This window comes from Astatotilapia calliptera, chromosome 18, assembly GCF_900246225.1.
Source record: "Astatotilapia calliptera chromosome 18, fAstCal1.2, whole genome shotgun sequence".
NCBI classification, from domain to species: domain Eukaryota; kingdom Metazoa; phylum Chordata; class Actinopteri; order Cichliformes; family Cichlidae; genus Astatotilapia; species Astatotilapia calliptera.
In genome coordinates, this window is record NC_039319.1 from 29,175,528 (window position 1) to 29,199,169 (window position 23,642).

At 41.4% G+C, this 23,642-nt stretch overlaps 1 protein-coding gene across 1 annotated transcript in view; it reads left to right on the forward strand.

The window, feature by feature from the left end:
- Positions 1–23,642, forward strand: part of zswim5 (zinc finger, SWIM-type containing 5) — a 73,967-nt gene that overhangs the window by 30,691 nt on the left and 19,634 nt on the right. The window lies entirely within an intron of this gene.

Below are 23,642 nucleotides of genomic sequence, written 5' to 3' on the forward strand. Positions count from 1 at the left end.
CCGCTGACATGGTGAGATGTTGGTCAACCACAAGAGCAAACTGCCACAGTGGTTTTAGAAAACAAGATGTTGAACCTTTCCATGCACATCCGTGCAATTAGTTATTCTCTGGTGTGTCTGATCGCTTTAAGAGAGAGCACATGGGTAATGTATCTCAACTTTAAGAGTTTTTGATTGGTTGAGCTTTTTATTTGAATGAAAAAAAAAACCTGTTGTACCAGTAGCCCACATGCTCACGCCTACTCTGTCTATGCAGTATCCTGTAGCCCCAAACTCTGAGAGTGGACAGACCTTCTCCATGGTCTTTTTGGCCATGTCAAGTTTCCATCTGTGATTGGTTACCATTAACCACACGAATGCAACTCCAGATATTGATTGGCTAGAATGAAGAACCATGGTCAGTCCCTCTTCTCTCCTCTCCTTCACCATCACCAGTAAGGCTACTTTACAAGTCAGCCTGTAAGCCTTAACTAAACCAAATCTGCATTCACACCTGAATTCTTTGTATTCTCATTTCTATTTATTTATTTATCTTTGGCCTCACAATCAGTTGCAAGACATTGCATGACATCTCCAATCTAATGTCTATTATGCTTTGCCCAAGTGGAAACCCAACATCATTCCGGTTACTGAAGTCCTTTTGAAGTATGCGGCTTGGATCACATGCATAGAGCAGCTTGGTGACATCAAGAAATGCCACAGCAGCAACCTGTGAACAAATGTGATACAGGAATGGCAGTTGCTAGGTGATTAGCAGCTGATGAACTTTGAAAGTGAGGGTAAGGGAGAGATCTAATGGGAGGGGATGTGAAATGTTTGGATGGCTTCACTCAAAAACAGTTTGTTAGAAACACTGAGTTATTCTTTTCTTTTTGAGATTTGCTCACCATGATGCAGTCCATCTACTCTGTGCACTCTATTTAAAAAGATAAACATTTCAATTACACTCAAACAGGCAGCATGTACATTACATTTTAAACAGCACAGGATCCAGAATGGAGCCCTGGGGGATTCCATATTATAAAAATATGTAAAAGTGATTAAAGGTCTATGCCTTCATCAAGTACTAAAGGGAACATACAGCTATTTGTACATTCCCTTTTTTGCAGAGTACAGTCACAGGTTAAATTAAGCTAGGCCTGCAGTTTTTCAACAGTTTTTCTGAAGGCATTTCTTTCAAAGAAATCGCTGAAGCGTAAAAGAATGTAGGTCCAGGTTGGGTTTTTTTAAGACATTTCACAATAGCAGTTTTCATTGCCAGAGGGAAATAGCAGAGGGTAGAGGACGCCTGACAAATACCTGCTCTTGATTTTCTTGACAACTGAACACTCTTAAAAAGCTTGCTGCAGGTCTGGGCCCAGAGAAGAAGGATTTGAGCTGAGATTTATTTTTTAGCCACTGGGAAACGTAGATCTGTCCTTTCACGTTGCAGGGAGGTTTTTTTTTCTCCCAATATTACATTTATAATTATATGTAATTTATATAAGCTTTGTTTGAATGAAAACCTTGTATACTAGCAGCCCACATGCTCACATGCATTCTGTCGATACGTTGTTATTCTCAGCCCTGCGTTGTCTGTACGGAGCCAATTGGAAGGTTTGCATCACTGTTGGTTCAGTCTTAACCCATCCGTGCACTGTGTGAATCCGAGCTATTGTGATGGGTTGGTGTATGTGTGTGTGTGTGGTGCCATACTGAGTGTGGCCAGCAGGCGTGCTCCCGATCTCTCCTATCTGCCCTATATTACCAGCTTGGAGGAAAATGAATGAGACCCTCATAGTGAAGAAAGCAGAGCAAAGTGTAATCTGGGAAACAGTTTATTTCAGAGCACGCTGATGGGGAAAGGGGGGACAAGACGAAAAAGAGCAATTGAATGACTGAATGGAGGAAGTGAGAGAATGGTCTGCCCGGCATTGTGTGTCCCTCAGTGTGTATCGTAAAGGTCTGTGTCCCTTTCTCGCACCCCAGTTCTGTGTGTGTGTGTGTGTGTGTGTGTGTGTGTGTGTGTGTGTGTGTGTGTGTGTGTGTGTGTGTGTGTGTGTGTGAATGAATGTCTAGTGATTGGAAACCTTTTTCTTTTGTAAACTCAAGTCCCTGCCAGAGAGCATTGTGGCGCATTGTTTGCCAGCCTCCACTTCTTTGTTCTGCCTCTCTTTCTGCATGTGTGTCTGCGCGCGTGTGCACGCACTTTGTGTATTCTTGTGACAGTTGACATTATCAGATGATTGCTCCCACGGCTCAGCTGTGTGTGTTCACGCACAAGCATGCCTGTGGTTGTGTATATGACGGCAGACATTATTGGATTGGTGTGTGTGTGTGTGTGTGTGTGTGTCCATGAACAGCTGCATGCTTTTATGTGTCATGGTCGACATTACTGCACGACTGCCGGTGTAAATGTGTGCTTGTTTTCCATTCAATGGTGGCTTGTGGTTCAACACTGAAATGAAGAGTAAGAGTTACCTTGTGTGTCACACATGGTACTGCTGGAGCTGAAACTCTAGTGCGGTGTCGTGCTGCAGGTCAAATGGTTCTAGTTTGTGTTGCAAACTCGGTGGTGGCTGTTGTCTGGTGCCCACTGGCTTTTTTTGCTCTTTTAATCCATGTAAATCTCTAATGCTTTTTTCATTCAAAGCTTGTGCTCTGCAGCCAAACCTGAGTCAAAGCAATAGACCTGTTTTTAGATTGTAGGGTAGAGCCTAAAAATGTGTCGCAGCTGAAAGGACTTGAACACAAGGATAAGGAAAGAACTGCATTTCAAGACATTTGTAACAATTGTACATTGTGTTTGTAGAGCTGTCTCTCTGACATGAGCATATTCATGGAATCCCCTCTCTGTTACATCATATGCTGATCCTGTCTTCCTCCTCTCACCCCCAGCTGGTTGTGGCAGATGGCTGCCCCTCCCAGAGGCTGGTTCTGCTGGTGGTTTCTTCCTGTTGGGCGTTTTTCCTTCCTACTGTCACCAAAGCACTTGCTCATTGGGGGTTGTCTGTATGTTTGTTGTGTCTTTAATACAAAGCACCTTCAGGTGACTGTTGTTATGACTTGCCTCTGTATAAATATAACTGAACTGAATGCATAGCACAGAGCAGAAGGAAAAAACAGCTGCATGAAGCAGAATGTTTAAAGCAGTCTGAAGCTTGAAAATGTCTTGTACTTGAGCAAAGCTCATTATTTCAAACCTTGGTTTCACCACTGTAACAGTATGTAGCTCCATAACTATTTGGACAGTTTTTGTCATTTTTGGCTCAGACTTTCAGCTTTTATATGAGCAGTTTAATAAAAGTACTGCATTAACTGTTTCACAGCGATCTTTTAATGTATAATCCACCATGTCTAGAAGTTCAAAATAATTGTACAAACCCACGGACATAATACCACCAACATAATAAGAAGTACTTTATAACTATAAATGGTCTATAAAGTTTTGCGGCTCTTGAAAGTTTGGTTGATCTCGGCCCTGCCACATGAAACTTCAGCAAAGGTTGCTGTGTTGCTGAAATAGCAGACAGTATTTTTATTTTTTTAATTTTCTTAAACAGTGCTGCTGTCGGTGTGAACACTGTAAACCTCAGAGACGCAGCCCGGCTGCACTGACAGATGCTCCTATTTGAAATAAATAAATGAACCTCCACTGGAGGATAAAGCTCACTTTGTTAAGCTTGATCCCAGCTTTAGATGGCGGATTCAATAGAGTAGACAGCCTGTGTCCAGTATGATGCTATAGTGGCTTTGTGAACAGAGCTTGCATCATTCACACATCCTTTTTGAGGTGGTTAAGCTGCTCCCCCTCTTCTGTTAGATATTGTTTTTCTGATATGATGTTTATGGTACTTAGTTTCCACTTTTAATTTTCTTTTCATCTCTCGTTCATCTGAGAAAATTGGTTTAAATTGCAAAGCAAGAAACCCATCTTTCGCCATCCTCCTCCCTTTTAGTAACTGCTTGCCTCACACTCTCCCCCAGCTTCCTCCACAAGGCCTCCTGGCTGTTGCCTGCCTGCCAGCCGCCTCTCACCCATTGTGGGCTAACAATGGCAGGCGAGGCCCCAGCCTCGAGGCCTGCAATGTGGACCTTTTTTTTAGAGGGGGTTGTCGAGGTAGACGGTGCTTGGGGAGAAGGGGTGTGCGCTTGCCTGTGAAAGGCTGACTCTTTGGAGGCAGCCAGTAGGGGAGGGAAGCCAAGAAAAAGCAGGTCACGCCCAGATTAAGATTCAATGTATGTGAATGTCTGCCTACGTCAGCAAGCAGGCCCCGGGTACATGGTGGTGGGTGTGGGCAGGAGAAGACAGATAAGGGGAGCTGGGATTCTCAGGATGTTCGGGGTGCCATGCTGGCTTGCTGGATACAAGGAGAGAGAAAACAGGGAGGGACATGAGACTAAAACTTAAAGGAGTAGAAATGGAGACATAACAGTGGAATTAGGAGAAGTGCATGTGTATGTTTTTGTGGAAATGGAAATATGGAAAGGGGAGGAGGAGGTAGCAATCAGTGTGTCTGGACCTCCTTGTTTGTCTTGTTTCAGCTGTTGTAGCTCAACACACCTTCAGGGTGTCTGTGTGTTTGTGTCCGCGCTAGGGGGAGTCTTAATGGGGCAGCAGTAGCGTCATAATTCATGCAAGACAAACCTGATTTGGTGATGCATGCTTCCTTTGTGTTGTATTTGGGGATGAGTGCAGGGGTGGGTGGCTGGGGGGTCTCTGCAACACACACACACACACACACACACACACACACACACACACACACACACACAATCAAATTCCCCTCTGTTTTGGGCCCCATCCCCATATGGTGGCTTGGCTTGATGAGAGCTTGATGAAGTCAACCAGAAGTCCCCCCCACCTGTGTGTGTGTGTATGTGTGAGTGTGTGAGTGTGTGAGTGAGTGAGTGAGTGAGTGAGAGAGAGATGAAGAGAAGAAGGATGTGTGTGAGTCGTCAGCTTGTATACTGGCTTGCAAGCTGTTTTTCTTTTCTTTTTTTTGTTTTTTAATTATTATATTTCATTATTCATGTTTCATGCATGGCTGTGCATGGCGAGCAGTGATCAGCTCCACAGGGGTGGAGGCTAATCAGGGGGGTTGGAAAGGTTTCTAAACTCAGATGTGGAGACGGTCCAACAAAACCACAAATGTCATGACCTTTTGTGTGAGACAAAATTGTTCGTTTTTTCCAACACAACCGAAGAAAATCTTCTCGCAGAAGTTGAAGCCGAACATAACTACAGAGACTATTTATTTTCCGATTTGCGAAAACCTACAGCGCCAGCAGGGATTGAACCAAGTCCATGTCTGAATTTCTTTTGTTAGGATAGGAGCCTCAGCGGGACTAGCTTGTTACTATGGTAAATGGGCAACCGAATTAACCAGTAAACCAGCAGCACTCACTTTTATTGTGTGGATGCTTTAAGCATCCACACTATTGAGTTCCTCTTGGGACTTCCGTACACTTTTTGGCACTTAACTACTTCCACAATTTTCAGCCGATTTTCACCGTTCAAATTTCTGCTAATTCCTGCTATGTCTTTTGGTATTTTTCACTATTATACTTTTTAAAATATTAAGCTTAATTTGTCCCATTGAAATGAATGGGAAACTTCTGCAATTCTGCTAAAATTTGCTTGTTTCTGAAACTTAACTACTTCCTCATATTTTCACGTAGAACAACCATTCAAACTTTAAAATGTTCTCAAATTATTGGGCTATTCAGGTATGATTCAGCTTTTTCAAATCTTTTACCGTTTTACCTTTATGCCTCTTAAAGTTTTCAGTTGCAAAATTGTGATTTTTCACAAAATACATGCGTTGTTATGGTTGCTATGCACTTGGCTTCCAGTGTGCCACTGAAGGTTTTGCAGTCTTCTCTTCATGTCCGAACAACTTCTTGCTACTTGCTCAATCTTCACTCAACTTCCACAAATTATACATCAAAACATAGGTATTTTTGCTGGGTTTCCGAAAATGTCACTATCATTGTTGTGGTATTCATAGAACTTTCGCAAATCTCCTCAGACCAACACAATGTCGGAAAACTCTCCATATAAAGTCAATGGAGAGTTTGTTCAAAATCACCGCTGCATTTCTGTAATGAGAGGCATATTCGAATCGTCATATCTCCTTAACGAAGCAAAGTTAAGACATGAGGCTTGTCCCGGTATATCTTCAGACACTCGTGACGCTCACAATTCAAGAATTTCTTTCTCACGTATTACCGTTCTGAAATGAGTTGGACTTGTTTGAGGGTAGGAAATTCGTCCGTCGCTCAGATTTCTTCAAATTTCAAACTCTGGAAATGAACCACTTTTTCTCTCGTCATAACTTTTTGTTGGATTTCCACAGAGACCTGAAAATTTCCATGACTGTTCACCAAAGCCTGCTGTCTCTTACGGTGAAAGAATGATATCGATACTCCAAATAGATTTCGAGTTACAAAGCGTTGTTTGAGGGCAAGTCAAGCCAGTTTTTGCTTCGCTCTACTCAGTTATGGTGCATTAGAAGTCAAATATCTTTAATAATTCACATTTTAATGATAAATTGTCAACACTGGAATATTCCCCCATCTCTTCTGAACAAAACGGTGTAAGAATGACCGCTCTAGCCCCTACGGTTAGGAAATTATGGTCATTTGTTTGAGGGGAGTCGTCATTATGAGAAATAGGCTGCAATAATCCTGTGCCTCTCTGTGCTGCGTGTGTAAATAGATGCACCTGTTTTGGCGGGAAAAAGTACACAGGCTCTCTGATTGGTGGATTCAAATTCAGCAGCTCCCAGGCTGACCTAGAAACTTACTTCTCTCTCCCTGTGCATCTTTTTGCTGATTTTTTCATTTAACAAGTATATTTGAGGGACCCTCAGCATGTTCAGCATTTTTTCAGCTGTCCATTTTGCTTTTCCAATTTTTCTGTTTAACTTATTACTATTGTGCTAAATCATACTATTTCTGCTATTTTATAAGATTTGTGCAAAATATAGTATTTCTGCCAAATATAGTATTTCTGATTATTTATAGTTTTTCTACTAAATCATAGTACAGTATTTCTGCTTTTTATAGGATTTGTGCTAAAACATAGTATTTCTACTAAATGTAGTATTTATGCTTAATCATACTATTTCTGCTTTTCATAGAATTTGTGCCTAATATAGTATTTCTGCTAAATTACAGTATTTCTGCTTTTTATACTATTTGTGCTAAAACATAGTATTTCTACTAAATGTAGTATTTATGCTTAATCATACTATTTCTGCTTTTTATAGGATTTGTGCCTAATATAGTATTTCTGCTTTTTATAGGATTTTTGCTCAAACATAGTATTTCTACTAAATGTAGTGTTTATGCTTAATCATACTATTTCTGCTTTTTATAGGATTTGTGCTTAATATAGTATTTCTGCTAAATTATAGTATTTCTGCTTTTTATAGTATTTGTGCTAAAACATAGTATTTCTACTAAATGTAGTGTTTATGCTTAATCATACTATTTCTGCTTTTTATAGGATTTGTGCTTAATATAGTATTTCTGCTAAATTATAGTATTTCTGCTTTTTATAGTATTTGTGCTAAAACATAGTATTTCTACTAAATGTAGTATTTATGCTTAATCATAGTATTTCTATATATTTCTGCCAGGTCCCCAGGCAGCCAATCCTCTGTGAGGACTGAGACATTCAAATTTTCAAATCAGGGCCTGCACGGCTTCCCAGCCAATCATATATGTGTCCTGAGGCATTCAAATTTGCATATTGGGGCCTTCATGGCTTCTAAGCCAGCCAATCATATCTGAGGGCTGAGGAATTCAAATCCACAAATCAGGGCCTGCACGGCTTCCCAGCCAGCCAATCATATATGTGGTCTGAGGCATTCAAATTTGCATATTGGGGAATTCGTGGCTTCTAAGTCAACAAGTCATCCATGTCATATATCTCTAAAAATTCATATTTTAATGATAAATTGTCAACACTTGAAGATTCCCCCATCTCTTCTGAACAAAACGGTGTAAGAATGACCGCTCTAGCCCCTACGGTTAGGAAATTATGGTCATTTGTTTGAGGGGAGTCGTCATTATGAGAAATAGACTGCAATCCGGTTGTTCAGTGATGACGCGACGAATCCTACTTCCGGGTCTAAAGTAGTCTGCGTTTAATATGGCATTTGTGTTGTTAACATGTTTAATGTTATGTATTTTCTTCTATTTGATCTCAAAAAGCTCCTAAAACAGTCAGCGATCACTGTTGACCTCCCTCGGCTTTTATTACCGCTAATCATTTATTTAAGCTCAGTTTTTAAAACCTTAGGATGTAACTACAGCCCAGCCCATGCAGCAGTATATGAATGACTAACCTCGTATTGTGGATGGATTATCTCAGTTGTTCTCCTGGCTGAAGTTTGGTCCGTTTACAGCATCCTGCCATGCAATTACATTTGTTCCTGACCACCGAGAACACTCACGGTAACTTTTATCAAGTGGAAAAAAAGTTAGCTTGTTTATATTATGCTAACATAGCTGTGTCGCTAGCGGTCACGTAGCACATCATTATATACCAGCTAGCCAAACTTCAGTAACCCTACAAACGTCACTGCTGTTTAGCTTTCTGTCTTGGAAGTGATAACAGAGCTGTACGTTTTAATTTGTTTCCAAAACCCCGCAGTCAGGACATGCTATATTGTATTTAGATAGAAGCTAGCGAGCTAACTCCCTGCTAACTTCTAACTCCGTTAAATGTCATAAATTCTGTTTTCATGGATGCCTGGATGTTAAACTCAATTGTTACACCTGGTAGAGCAGAACGCTGATCATTTTATTAAAGATGAAAGACTTTAGACAGTTTTTCAACTCACAGTAATGCCATGGTGATCGTTTGATATATGGACCTGCAGCGGAGTTTAGACCCAGACACGGCTAGTGACGTCAGACTGAACAACCGGATAATCCTGTGTCTCTCTGTGCTGCGTGTGTAAATAGATGCACCTGTTTTGGCGGGAAAAAGTGCACAGGCTCTCTGATTGGTGGATTCAAATTCAGCAGTGTGTGTGTGTGTGTGTGTGTGTGTGTGAGAGAGAGAGAGAGAGAGAGAGAGAGAGAGAGAGAGAGAGAGAGAGAAGGCCTTTTAATGGGATGATCTCATTCTAAGATTCAAATTCAATATATTTAGACTGGTTGACTGAATTGGATCTTGTGTGTGTGTCTCTCTGTGCATGTGTGTTTCCTTATGTGTACATATTTCTGATTGTGTGGCTGTTATATATTTTTTTGCTGATTTTTTTCATTTAACAAGTATATTTGAGGGACCCTCAGCATGTTCAGCATTTCTTCAGCTGTCCATTTTGCTTTTCCAATTTTTCTGTTTAACTTATTACTATTGTGCTAAATCATACTATTTCTGCTATTTTATAAGATTTGTGCTTAATATACTATTTCTGCTTTTAATAGGATTTGTGCTTAATATAGTATTTCTGCTTTTTATAGGATTTGTGCTTAATATACTATTTCTGCTTTTTATAGGATTTGTGCTTAATATAGTATTTCTGCTAAATGTAGTATTTATGCTTAATCATACTATTTCTATATATTTCTGCCAGGCAGCCAATCCTCTGTGCGGACTCAGACACATATCACATATCAGGGCCTGCACGGCTTCCCAGCCAGCCAATCATGTCTGAGGTCTTCCGTTTCCTCTCTTGTCATATCTCAGCGACGGTTGTACAAAGAGCAATGAAAATCGCAGTCAAAGTACACCAAAGTCCGCTGATTCACCCAGTACAAGAATTATGCCTCTTGTCCACCTAGTTTTTGAGTTACACAACGTTTTGTAACTCCAAAAAATGGCTTTTTTTCGCCTCTCACCGGGATCTAATTCTGACTGCTCATCACCCTGTTTTTCAAAACGGTTCCTCTCTTTCCCAGTGGCGCAGTTGGTAATGACACGGGTCTGCAAGCCAAAGATCGTGGGTTCGATTCCACCTTGGTCAACATGTTTTTTTCCCTACAAATTAATACACTGTCACAGACCAGTAATTCATATTCATCATTTATTACAATTCTGCAAACTTTTATGATTTTACCAGCTTTTCTAATATGGACCTCACATTCTTAACACTCCATGGCACAAATACTCTTACCTTTAGGCTCTGTGTATGTGTGTGTGTGTGTGTATCAATATTTCTCCCATTTTAAAGTATTACTCCTCCATAATTGTATTTCTGTTAAATCAAAGTACTTTTACTACATCTTAGTACTTCTGCTCAATCATAGTATTTCTGCTAAATCATTGTTATTATGCTATATTGTAGTATTTCTGCTCAATCATACTATTTCTACTATATTATATTTTTCTTTCTAAATATAGCATTTCTGCTATATAATTGTATTTCTGCTATGTTATAATATTTGTGCTAAACCAGAGTATTTGTGCTGTATCATAGTATTTCTGCCAAATTATAATATTTGTGCTAAAACATAGTCTTAATTTAAAATTACAATATTCATAGTTCATCACAGTGTCTCTGGTAAATCACAGTATTTCTGCTATGTTGTACTATTTTTCTAAATCATAGTGTTTCTGTAATGCTTAAGTATTTTTGTCTAAATATATTCTTTCTGTTATCTTATACTATTTCTCCTAAATTCTTGTATTTTTGAGAAGTTATGTTTCTGGTAAGTTACAATATTTCTGCTAAGTTCTGCTATGCTATTGTATTTCTGCCAAGTATTATGTTTCCTCTAAGATATTGCAGTTCTGCTAAGTTATTCCATTTTAGCAAAGTGCCTTTGCTTCTGCAAAGTTTTTACAATTTCTGCAACTTTTCAGCTTTTTCAGCTACTTTTTGCATACAGCTTCAGCTTTAAAGCATCCACACTGCATTTTCGCAGGAAATGCAAATTTTTCTAGTTTCCCCTTGGCTTGCTCAGATCCAAATTCAGATTTTTTGAATCTTAACATCTAAAATTATCTGACACGACTGGCTTCAAAGTCGGAGCAATTTTGCACCGTTTTTGTCAGAATTAAAGCTGAAACACAGCAGCGTTTGCCCTGAATTGTTGACGTGCTGTACTGTACTATGCAAAGCATCAAAAACGTATTTAAGTATTCATACTGTGTGTGTTTAGTTTTTGCTTTTGGGTTTTTTTTTTGCTAATTTTGTGCACTTGTGTATCCAGCACACTTTGCTTCAGAAGCACCATGAGAGCGTGACATGTGTTTGACAAGCCTGGGTCAACACTCACCACTTCTAAAAGTTACTTTTGCTCAGCCTTCACACGCCGATCTGGCAGCTCCCGTCACACTTTTGGCTTTTTAACCGTACAGTAAACAAAACGCACAGATTAATAAAGCTGGATTTGTATTTGAAATGTTCCGCTTTGTGCTCAATTGTGTTTGTGCGCTAGCTACAAATGCTCGGCTTTGTGCCTCTGTTCCTTCTGTGTGTGCATACACAAACGGCATCACAGCAAGCTTTTTCTTTCCCTTTCTGTTTTTTTTTTCTTTTGCCACCCCACCGTTCCTTGTGTTGTGTTCGCCAACTCAGAATGGAGCCATTTTGTCTCCTTCAGTTCCTGAAATGAAATATAAGCCTCTTAAATGCATACTTATCTTGCCCTGCAGACTGTGCATGAAGAACAAATACACACACACACACACACACACACACACACACACACACACACACACACAAGCTAAAGAGGCATTGTGATGCCAGCCCTTGTTGTTCCTAAGACAGCCGCTGCATGCATATGGCAGATGGTTGTTCCTTTGCTTTGCATGCCGCCATAATAAACAAAAACCGTGGCTAAGGCCACAGCAGGTTTAGGAAAAGGGCAAAGTGCGCAGGGAGACTGAGAAAGAAGAGACAAAAGGGCAACAGAGGGAGAGACGCATAGAACGGCCTCTGCATACGTAAACACGAGCAGGAAACCCGTGCTTGTTTAAATGTGCACGCGTGTGCATTAATACTACGTGCGTAGCTTACGTAGATGCACACATTTTTATGAATTTACTTAAAAGTATGACACTACTGGTGATGGAATTTTGCTACAGGCAAAGGTTGACCATACGCCTGTAGCCCGTATATGTAATCCAAATCATAAGTCCAACATACCTGTGCTACATGTGTACACGAGTATATACAGAATGTGTATACGTCAATGGTAACTAAAGGGTGAATCCAGTGCAGTAACAGTTAACGTGTGTGTGTGTGTGTGTGTGTGTGTGTGTGTGTGTGTGTGTGTGTGTGTGTGTGTGTGTGTGTGTGTGTGTGTGTGTGTCCCATTGTGCATGGCTTTGTTTTGAAAAGCAAGTAGAAAAGGGAGCAGACCGTTGTAGTTATGTCTGTGGTTCTCAGTCATCCAGGTCATTGTAGTCAAAGGAGCTTGCAAAGACTTCCTGGACTTCTTTAAGTTGCTTGAAGACGTTTCACCTCTCATCCGAGAAGCTTCTTCAGTTCTAAGGTCAAATGGTGGGGGAGTGTGTGTGTGTGTGTGTGTGTGTGTGTGTGTGTGTGTGTGTGTGTGTGTGTGTGTGTGTGTGTGTGTGTGTGTGTTAGAAGCAAGTGGAATTAATTGAATTTCTGTACAATGGGTTTCACAGGAAGTGGCTACTAGCAGAACAGATACGAAGGAGGCTGTTTGACAGATTTTTTTTGTACCCTTTAGGCACGTCTCCACTTTAGATTGCACTGAGCAGCTCATTTACATATTCAGTTCTGAGTGGCTGATGTGACACTTGGGTGCTTTAGTTTCTGTGGGAATCAACGCAAGTCTGACATGAGATGACGCCCAGTGTGCTGTGGGACCCTTGTGTAAGGGGAAAATTTGCTTTGCATCCTTACAACGCCGATGCCTCGTGTTGCAGGTTAGTCCCTCTACGGAGTCTGTAGCTCTTCTCGGTGCATGCACATTGATCAGTCATAGTATTAAGACCACGTCATTATGGTACCTGTTAGTGGGTGGGATGTATTAGGGAGCAAATGAACATTTTGTTATCAAAGTTGATGTTAGAAGCAGGAAAATGCACGATAAGTGTAAGGATTTGAGCGAGTTTGACAAGAAGACATATTGTAAGGGTAAGACGACTTGGTCAGAGCATCTCCAAAACCGCTGCACTTGCGGGGTGCTCCCGGTCTGCAGTGGTCAGTGTCTATCAAAAGTGGTCCAAAGAAGGAACAGATATACCAGCTACCTAAGCATTGTTCCAGACCATGTACACCCTTTCATGGAAATGGTACTCCCTGATGGCTGTGGCCTCTTTCAGCAGGGTAATGCGCCTGCCACAAAGCAAAAATGGTTCAACAATGGTTTGAGAAGCACAACAATGAGTTTGAGGTGCTGACTTGACCTCCGAATTCCCCAAGTCTCAATCCAATCAGGCATCTGTGGGATATGCTGAACAAACGAGTCCGATCCTGAGTTGGGAGGTGCAGGCCCCACCTCCCAACTTACAGGACTTGAAGGATCTGTTGCTTCTTCTAACCCAGATTTGTAGGCTTCACCACATGCAAGCAAGTGACTTGACTCTCTAAGTGTTTGCAGCGTGATAAATTGCTTTTGCTCTGCCCTTTGTAAGACAAGGCCACGGCACAGTAATGCCTCTATGCTGAAACAGTGCAAACAACAGGCCACAACAAAAAAAAAGTGCCCTCCTTATCGTTAATGTAGCCTTGAGTGAACTGGGAATGCTGCAGTGTATGACATTGTACTAAAGCCCTTTAACTCTGCTTCACCTCCACACAGCTTCAGCTTTGTCTTCCCCACAATGGTTGTGTGTGCGTGTGTGTACATGTGTGCATTTCTGCTCTCAGGTTTCTGGTCCTGTATCCTCCTGAAAAGCTGAAAGCACCATTTATAGCATTTCTCCTCGCCAAGTAACCTTCATTCTAGTGTCGCTCACAATGCTATGAATCAACCAAATGACTCTCCATTAAAAAGCGGAATGTGTTAGAGTCTTGAAATGGACCGCTTCAGCTTGCTTTCAAAGTAGACAAATCGAGTCCTTGATTGAATTTCACGCACGTCAAGCAAAGGATGTCAGCCATCCATCCACACAAGCTTTTATCTCAGTCAAGATGGCTCTAAAATAGCACGCGCAAGCTCTGCCTTATGTGTTCTTGCTCATTCTGATGGTTGTGACCGGTCTTTGTCTGTCCTTATCTCTTTTCGGCAAGTATTTTGCAGAACATGCTCGTCCCTTCGGAGCAATCCAAGTGCTACCTCTCCTCCCCCTGAATTTCTTCTCTTCCTCAATTTTTTTTCCTCCGTCTGTCTTTGTTGCCCTATGCTCAGTCGGGTTGAGGACTCGTCAGCTGATTTCCACCCTCATCTGTTCTGTCAGATCTGCAGTTTTTTTTTCTGTTTTTTTTTTTTTTGTTTGTTTTCACAGTGACACATCAGCTGAAAAGGACTTGATTAAACCTTTCTCTCCCACTTCTTTCTCTTTCTTCCTCTTTCTCTCTTCCCCCCACAAGTTGCAACAGAATGGAGCAAATCAGGGAATCAATTCAATGTAATCATGACAAATGAGTCCCGGCGGTTCGTGCGTGTTTGTGCGTGTGCACGCTTGTGTCTGTGTGTGCGTGTGTGCGTTTGGGACAGAGCTGCTGGGAAATCACAAATGAATCAATCAGCTGTTATCACATCAGCAAACACTGCAAGAGGGAGGGATGGAAGGATGCATGCGTGAATGATGGATGGATGGTTTGATAGGCAGAGGGGAAGATCGTGTACTCACTGTGTATGTGTGTGTGTGTGTGTTGTGCAAAGATAGATGGCAGGTTGAAAAGATCTTCGTGTGTGTGTGTGTGTGTGTGTGTGTGTGTGTGTGTGTGTGTGTGTGTGTGTGCGCGCGCGCGCACGAGCAGGAGGGGGGAGCTGTGTTAACCTTGGAGCTGTCAGAACAGATGGGAAATGGGGAGGGCCACAGGCTGAGAGGGATGTGTTGTCTGGTGGAGGAGGACGAATCCTGGCTACTTTAGGAAAAGGGGAAGTAAGATGGCACAGGGGGTGAAAGGTGGCACCAACATGCATTTTTTTTCTTCTTCTCCAGAGCATACTTCTGCTGACATGCAGTTTCCTGATAAAAGTTGCAAATAGCAGCCGTGACTGGAAAGCAGAGTGAGAAATGACAGCACAGGACAGTTGGCATGAAGAGACGAGGAGTTTGTGGGTGGCAGAGAAAAAAGGAAAAAAAAAAACAATAGTTAAGATGGTTACTTAACTAAACCAAGCTGATGCTCATCAGCAGTAATCGGTACAAGAACAGACTAGAAATGCAAGCTCAAGCTCTAAAAATGACCTGTTTTTAAATTCTGACACTACTGGATGTTTTATCTAACTTTTAATCCATGCTTCTTCATGCTTGTATGAAATGGCATGTTGTCGCAAGGCAGTTATGTTAAAAGCGCTTTAGTGATAAATGGTGGTCAAATGTGGCAGGGTGCCGTCCATATCTGAGCCTTTGAACATTTACTTTCCAGTTTTCCTGTAAATGTTTTTATTTTTTTTCTGTAAGTACCGCTTCCTGTGGAAGCTCTGCTCTTTTGCATCGCTGTTGCCAGTGGTAGTCTGTGTTTTTGCTCTGCAGCAGCCTCCGACAGCTCGGAGTAAGCGTGAATGACAAACATTTCTCCACCTTCTGCAGGCTCCTGTACGAGGACCACCGTTGCTTGTTCCTGTCCGAGACGAGTCTGTTCACCAAGTCACACAGAGACATGCTGTTTGATATGGTGGTGGTGGTTAGTATATGGAGTCGAGGGCATCTAAGGGTTGTTGTTTTTTTGTTTGTTTGTTTTTGGGGGGGGGTCCCTTTAATTAGCCACCCATCAATATCACTCTGCCAAATGCTGCGCCTTCATTTTGACGCCCACACAGGATTACTGCACCCCACCCCCCCAAATTTGTTAAAGTGTTTGTAGTGTCGGCACAGTGCTTTGGGGGAAAGAAGATGAATGGAATCAAGGATGGTCTCCTCCACAGCTTTAAAGTGCGGTGGGAGGGGTGGGCGGGGTTTTTCCCCCATCTATCTAAATCGAGGCTTTTGGTTGAATACGGCTAGAGTGTGCTTGTGTGTGAGCGTACATGCATGCGTTGGCTCGGCTCACAGCTCCATAAACCCAGCTGATTAAGGGTTAATGGCCTAGCATAGGGAGCTCTTGGCCTCCTGATTGGCTGATTTGTTTCTGTGGGTGGGGTTGTCATCAAGTGACAGATGGTGTATAACAGGGAGGCAAGGCGCAGTGGTGTGTGTGTGCGTGTGTGTGTAAAATATATACATATAATATATAAATAGCTACAGGGTGTCTCCAAGTATAATGGAAAGATGTACAATGGAGGTCCCTCCAGTCTCTTCACGCTTTATTTTTCTTACGCAGCAATCATTTTAAAACTCTGCATACACACTATAAACAAACCAACACTATGAATTCTGAAGTCTTACACACATGCTGTACATGGTGATGGAATTGTGTGTAATCCAAATTAAGTTCATATTAAGTTCATCATATTTCATCTCTCCCTTCTAGACGAGCACAGCCCGCAATCAAAGTGTTAATAACCACAAATGCCACACAAGACACACTTTTTTTTTCCTTTTTCTTCTTTTTTTTTTCAAGCATGAAAGATGTCAGTAGCAGAGTGTGTGTCTGTGGGGTTTTGGGGCAAGTGCGCCTACCTACATTAGAACAGGCACGCACACATATGTACATCCACAGAGGTGTTTTTTTTTCTCTTCTTCTTCCCCCTGAGGATTCAGCCAGATCGTTGTAGTTGGCAACATTCCCAGTTTACACACATCACACTCCTGATTCACCTTGTTAGAAATTCATCTGTTTTGCTGATCCAGGCTCACAACTAGCATGCATGAAGTGTGTGTGTGCGCGCACGCGAGTGTGAGAGAGATTAGCAATATCTTCTGTGAATATCACTGAGTAGTTTGCACCGTTTCATCTTTCTGCTCAGTGTGGCATTAAGAACAAAAGCAGACAGGCTCTGAAAAGGTTGCTTTGTTCACCGTGTTTACGTGTGTTTGTGTGTTCTTGCAGACGGTCTGATGGAGCGTCTTTGTACCAAGTATCGTTGCATGCCCATCTGCTGAAGACACCCTCAGTGTCACACACAAAGGATTCTATATGTGAAAGCAACTGGGGTAAAAATGGGTACACCAAGCAATACTTCACCCTCCGAGGTCTGAGTCGTCATCATCAGCGATGACCCCAACTCTGCAGCCTGATTTAGATTTCTGCAGGGAATCTTTGTAGAGCTGACGACATAACCTACTGAAGTGGCCGACATCGTTGCCCACATTTATGCACGAGCGGGTGTGTTATCTGTTAATTAAAGTGTGGTTTTGTCCCAGTGTTTTATATGCAGTACCAGCCAGCTGGGACTTTTCCCCTCCAGGATCTCCGCTCTACGCTGTGGTCACTTTTTCAGGGCTAAAAATATATTATCATTCATTTCGATAATTTCAGCGATCTCCTTGACACATGAGTCCCCATATTGTTTAATATTTTTCCTTATGCTGAGATGATGATTGTTATTCTCTCACTGATGTACTGAAAAACTGCATCGAAAAAAAGTATCCCGACATGCCCTGGACAGTGCTGAACAGGCCAGCCACAAAGTAGCTGCAGGCTGCGTCAACCTGACGTGTAGTTAGGGCGAAAGATTTCTGAGGTATTTACAGCTGAGATGTAGCTTTGGTGTTTCCAACTGAAGAAGAAATACATGGAAATTCAGAACATGTAGCTTTTGCTTTCATGAAATTGTAAGCCAAAATATCAGGTTAATGTAAGGTTTGAGTCACTCGCACTGTTTTCATTTCAATCCTGTTGCCAAGACTGGGAGAAATCAGGAATCACATATTTTAATAGCTTAGGGTTAGGGGTACTTAAACCTCATGGTGATGACATGTTTGGAAAATGATTTCCCAGTTTACTGCTGTGGTCTTTTTGCCCAGATCACATTTATACTTTAAATAAAAGGCTTAGATCAACATGAGCCATGGAAACTGAGAAAAACTGAGTTAAAATTTGCCTGGCTATTATACACTATCATGTTTAATTTTTCGACTCTTGACTAGAAGCAATTACTTCTTAAGGAGCTCTAATTTGCTGAAGGACTGCTAGGGATTTATTCTTTTCCTTTATTCAATCCACCAATCACAAGAGTGTTAAAATCTCTCGTGAGTTTTACCTACTTTGTTGCGATGGCCGTAGCAAGGTGCGACTGCCCCAGAAGTATCTAACTTAGCCAGGTAATTAAACCTAACAATGATGAGAGAAACTGTCAAAAGATAAAGAGTCAGATAGACAGACTGTGACCTGTTTGTCAGCCATTTCAGACTTGATTGAAAGTGAAAAGAGCAGCAGTGTCACCATCACAATCATCCCAGAGGGCTGAGTAACAATAGGCTTTAACCTGACAGACGTAGATAGAATAAGGCGGGGGAGTGAGCGGCACTCCCGGATTTGGAAAGACCAAATCTCACATGCCATCAAAACTTCTCTCCTCATCTGAAATGCTAAGAGTAGAGTTTTTAGAGACAAGTGCAATAGTCAGTGATGACTGACAAGGCATTGTTTAGACAGCTCAGAGGGGAAGATGGCTCTCTAAATGTCCCCCCAATGCTTTTAAGAAATGCGCTCCCCTGATTTTTGCCTGGTCTTTGGCGCTCCGCTGCAATGATTTCAGCGCTGGAAGATCAAATTTGGATTCCCTGACACTAAGCTATGATTAGTGCAAATTGATTTTACAGGTATGTCCATTATAGAGACGGAGGGGAGGAATAGCAAGCCGTTTCTGACATTTACAATATTACTGCGCTGCAAGACACCAAGATTGGTTGGACAGACGGACTCAGCGGGAGGGAGAAATTTCAACAGTTTGGAGGACTCTCCATGTCTATCACTGACAGATGCATCAGCCTCGCTCTTCCCTCTGTTCTCAGTGTCTCACTTGTCCTTCCTATCATCGTCAGATGGCCCGTTTGGCTCGGCGGACAGTTTGGTCAGTCATGTAGAGTTTTTAGATCAGTCACTGTGTTGGTCAGTGGACAATATTAAGACTGGTCAGTAGGCAGTAAGCGGGCTGAATGGTTTGTAGTAGGGCTGCTCAATTAATCGAATTTTAATCACGATTACGATCTGGGCTTTCAACGATCATTAAAAATGACTGAGCCGATTATTAGCCCCTCCCTTGTTTATCCGCGACACCTTAAAGGCCGGTCCGTGAAAATATTGTCGGGCATAAACCGGTCCGTGGCGCAAAAAAGGTTGGAGACCGCTGATTAAGAGGACCCGAGGGAAGCTCGGAAAGCTAAGCAGAAGTTATTTGGAGAGGAGAGTGACTACTGTTGGTTGAAAAAAGAGGTAAAAAAAAACAAAAAACTTCAGTGGTGTTGCACATTATTTTATATTATTTTTTTAAAGTCATTGTTAACCCTTTAAAGCCGTCAGAGCAGCACGCTCCGTTTTGTGTAACTATTTTTAAATCCCTGTAGAACCTGGACCATGTAAGCTAGCGCAATAATTTGTTTTGCATATGAAACCGGAGGAGTTGTACTTACATCTGATGCCATCAGCTTGTCTTCGGTCACGGTTTCCTTCCACATAAAGCTTTGCAAAAATTGCATAAAAAGCGCTTGCAGGAACAAAAACATAATATTCCAGAAACATGCTTCGCTGATCCGATCAGCTGTTCGTAACACTTCCCACAGTGAAACAGGCGTCAGCGCGAACTATCACATGTCCGCCATTTCCTGGCCGAAACCGGAAGTGACGTCATTTTCGCGGAAATGTAGTTTTTTTACTTGTAGGCCTTAAAGGCCTTTACTGGTCATGTTTGACTTTTCTGAATAGTTTCTGGGATGCTTAGAACTCGAATTGAACTGCTGGAAATAGTTTATTTTGATGCACCTGCTGTTTTCTTTGCAAATTTGCATCATAGGATTGTTTTTTCGTTTTTCCTGCAGTATATAAAAATTGGTGTATCTCCAAAATAAAACTATGAACACACTCAAAATAAGTTTCCTGTTGTTGTAAACTATTTTTTGCAACTTTTTTGTATTTAAAGTTTTGAGGGATAAACCTCTTAAATTTCTCCAAGTAGAAATATATGTAAAAAAACAAACAAAAACGATTTTCAATTTTTTTTTGTAGTTTATTGCACTTTTTTGCAATTAATGTAGTTACTATGGACTTAATGCATACATATTATTAAAATATGGGCTATAACAGTTGTATAGCAACTTGAAATGCTCCCATAAATGGCACTACAACATGTAAAAAAATAATATAAGCTCTGGCGGACTTGGTTCTATAGTAGGTCTTAAAGGGTTAAATAAATATCGTCAAATAATCGAGATCTCAATTTCAGTGAAAATAATCGTGATTGTCATTTTTGCCATAATCGAGCAGCCCTAGTTTGTAGCCATCCAGGGCACTGTGTCAGATTAATCAGCGTGGCTTCGGTGGTTGCTGGGTGTGTTGGTATATGCATGTGGGTAGTTCAAGTGGTTTGGCCACATGTAGATTGAAAGTAGATCTGCACTGCACATACCGCAGGGGGCTACTTTGGCACGAGTGTGTTGCTACCGTGGACTGTATATCAAAGATGGATGTAGGTTCTGCGTCTGAAAGGTGAAGCCAATGCAGAAATGCTTCAAACCTGCATTATTCCTAATGGCTGTCAGTAATGACATTTCAAAGTCTCATTGAGTGCAGCAGGCTGTTAATTTAGTAACTTACAAGCCCTATTGAAGTCAAATAGAGCGGAGTGCGACTGTCAACTGCCTGCTCGGCATCTTGTAATTTTTCCTTCAGTTTCTCAGTCAGATCCACCCCGCATTTGGCACATCTGCTTATAAAAGTGCAAGATGGCAAAGGCAAAAATATGAAGTTTGAACCTATTCCGACATGACCGTGACCATCTGTCATAGAGACACCTCTGATGTAAGTACTAGTAGTTTGTGTCCTCTGGTCCGTCATCAGTGAGTATGGGGTCTGTGCATATGCCTGCACTTTTGTTTTGTTTCCCACACCATGTGGACTTGTCCAGAGAATTTATCACAGTTTCAAATAAATATAACAGGAATGACTAAGCAGTCGTGTTATATAGAGTCTGATCAAGTCTTGAAAGGAGAAAATACAGTCCAGTAACAGTAGACACCAGGAAATAGGCCGCTCAAGAAAATTATTAAGACGGCAAACGCACTTAGGACAAGTAAAGATGGACAGAAACATCAGCCTTTTTTCTTTCTGACAGTTTTGAGTGTAACTGGTACACTTATACACTTTTCATACTCTGAGGTAATCTACCTGGAATGTACATTTAAATAGAACCTGCAGGGCAGCACAGGATTACATCGTTTTTTTGTTTCAAGGCCTCTGAACATTGGAGGATTGCAGTATTAAGTGTTGTGGCTTTGTGTCTGCATTTAACATGTGTAGTCCTTTGTCAGCAGCTTGGCTGTGGATTGAGATTTCGGCGTAAAGAGAAGGCTGTTAGCTTGTACATTTGGAGGATGTGGTGAGTTGACCAGTTTCATTTTGGTTCAGACGGTTTTGTGAGTTGGTTGGCGAGACGATACGCGCTGTCAGTGTCGTCGTCACTCTCTTCACTCGCTCTCTCGTAGCTCCTTATCTTCCTTTGTCTGGTGAAAGCAGTTTACAGTTGATTGGCTCTGGCTGTGTTTGCGTGTGTGTGTGTCTGTGAGCTACCTTGTGTTTGTGCTCACAGCATTTGGTTTGGAAAAGCCTATTGTGGGATTTTTGCCAGGGGATGGCTTAAAACAAGCTTATTAGGCCACTCCACCATGCTGGCCCACACCCCAGAATTAAGTGTGTGTGTGTTTCCTTGTGTTTGCACTGATGTTTGTTGGTGTGTCAGAGTTTTAGTTATGTACCTTGCACATAAACCACCATGACTAAAATAGCCATACTATTAGGGCTGAACGATATATCGCATTTGCGATAATATCGCGACATGATCAAGTGCAATTTTCTAACCGCAAAGGCTGCGATTATACTCTGGACATGTCCAAATTCATGGGCTGCATCCTCCTGAGGCCGCATTTGTAGACCGATTACGTCACAGCGACGCGCCGAAGGCTGTCCAAATTACTACCATATCCCAGAATTCATAGCGCGGCCCAGCCAAACTCCAGTTTCCAACAATGGCGGCCGCTACTAAGTTTTAAAATTACTCATACTAATCTTTCTGGGTCACAAAATAAACTTTTAAAATATTTTCAGGCGAGAAAGTAGTTGTGTAAACATCAAATATCTGCTCGGTTTATCAAGATATCCCATATTTGCAAAAGTGCTTCGACGTTTTCAGAGGCGTCTGCTACCCACCAGCTCGACAGCTAGCCGGGAGCTCGAGGGTTACTGATGCGGCCGAGAACGGCACAACTCCCGGCACATCATTTTCAGATCACCGCGGAGTTTCGCTGCTCGGGTTAAACGTAATATATAAGTCACTTAGACAACCTAAAAATGTTATTGTTGGGCTTTTTTCAGTGTTTTGTTTGTTCGTGAGTAAATCGGTTTGGCTGAGATTAAAGTTATTAGATTAGATAAAATAAAACTTTATTAATCCCCCGGGTGGGTTCCTCCTTGGTTTTCACACAGCTGACTAAACGTCAAACAGAAAACTTATTAAACAGAAGTATGAGACAGTCGAGAATTTACGCCAGTGTCTGGTTATATTTTAGATAGCAAGAAGCAGACGGCCGAGTTTATTAAACTCCACCGAGACAGCGGTGACGCTAATCAGAACTAGCCTTCTGATTCAGAAGGCTAGACCGTCCAATTTCACGCCTTTAAATTTTAAAGGCGTGTTTGTGTGTGTGTTTATACAATTGCTATTATGTTTGCACTTTATGTGTAATGTTACTGACTGCAGAGATCAGTAAGATGTGTGTATTTTTTATTTATTAGTTTTATTTATTTAATATTATTTTTTAATTGAATGACTGTCTAGTAGTTCACAGATGTCGAAAAACTGAGTGTGGTAAAGCCACTGATTTTGTTTATGTATATTTCTGCAATCTGCACATTGTACTGACTTTCATTTTAATGTTTACACCAGGGTTCCTTGTCAGCACTTTATGCTCAGATGTTTGTAAGCTAAAAATAAACTATTGTGTATGTTCAAATATACTGTTGTGATTGAAGAAGTTAAATAAAAATGTCAGTCATCAATTCATGCATCACCTCATGTTATCATAACAGAGGTCTGTCTTCCAGGAAAGAACAGTTTAAAATTAATGTAATATAGTATTGGCCATACTATATGATGTATTGCTTGTCTTTGTTTAATAATACAGAAGACAAAGACCTTAAAAAATAATCGCATATCGCATCGCAATCGCAATATTGGGGCAAAAAATCGCAATTAGATTATTTTCCATAATCATTCAGCCCTACATACTATTGTTTTGCACTTAGGTTGTTTGGCATCCCCTTTATGTTTTGTTTTTTTGTCTCTGCCTTTTGAACTTCTATGTGTAAAAGAAGCGGTAGGCTATGGTTTGTGACAAAGTGCATGCACACACACAAACACCTGCACACACTCTTTACCTCATAAATAATTGACCTGTCAGAGTGAAATGACATGACAGAACAGATACTTTCCCCTCCTCCATTCTCTTTTCTTCT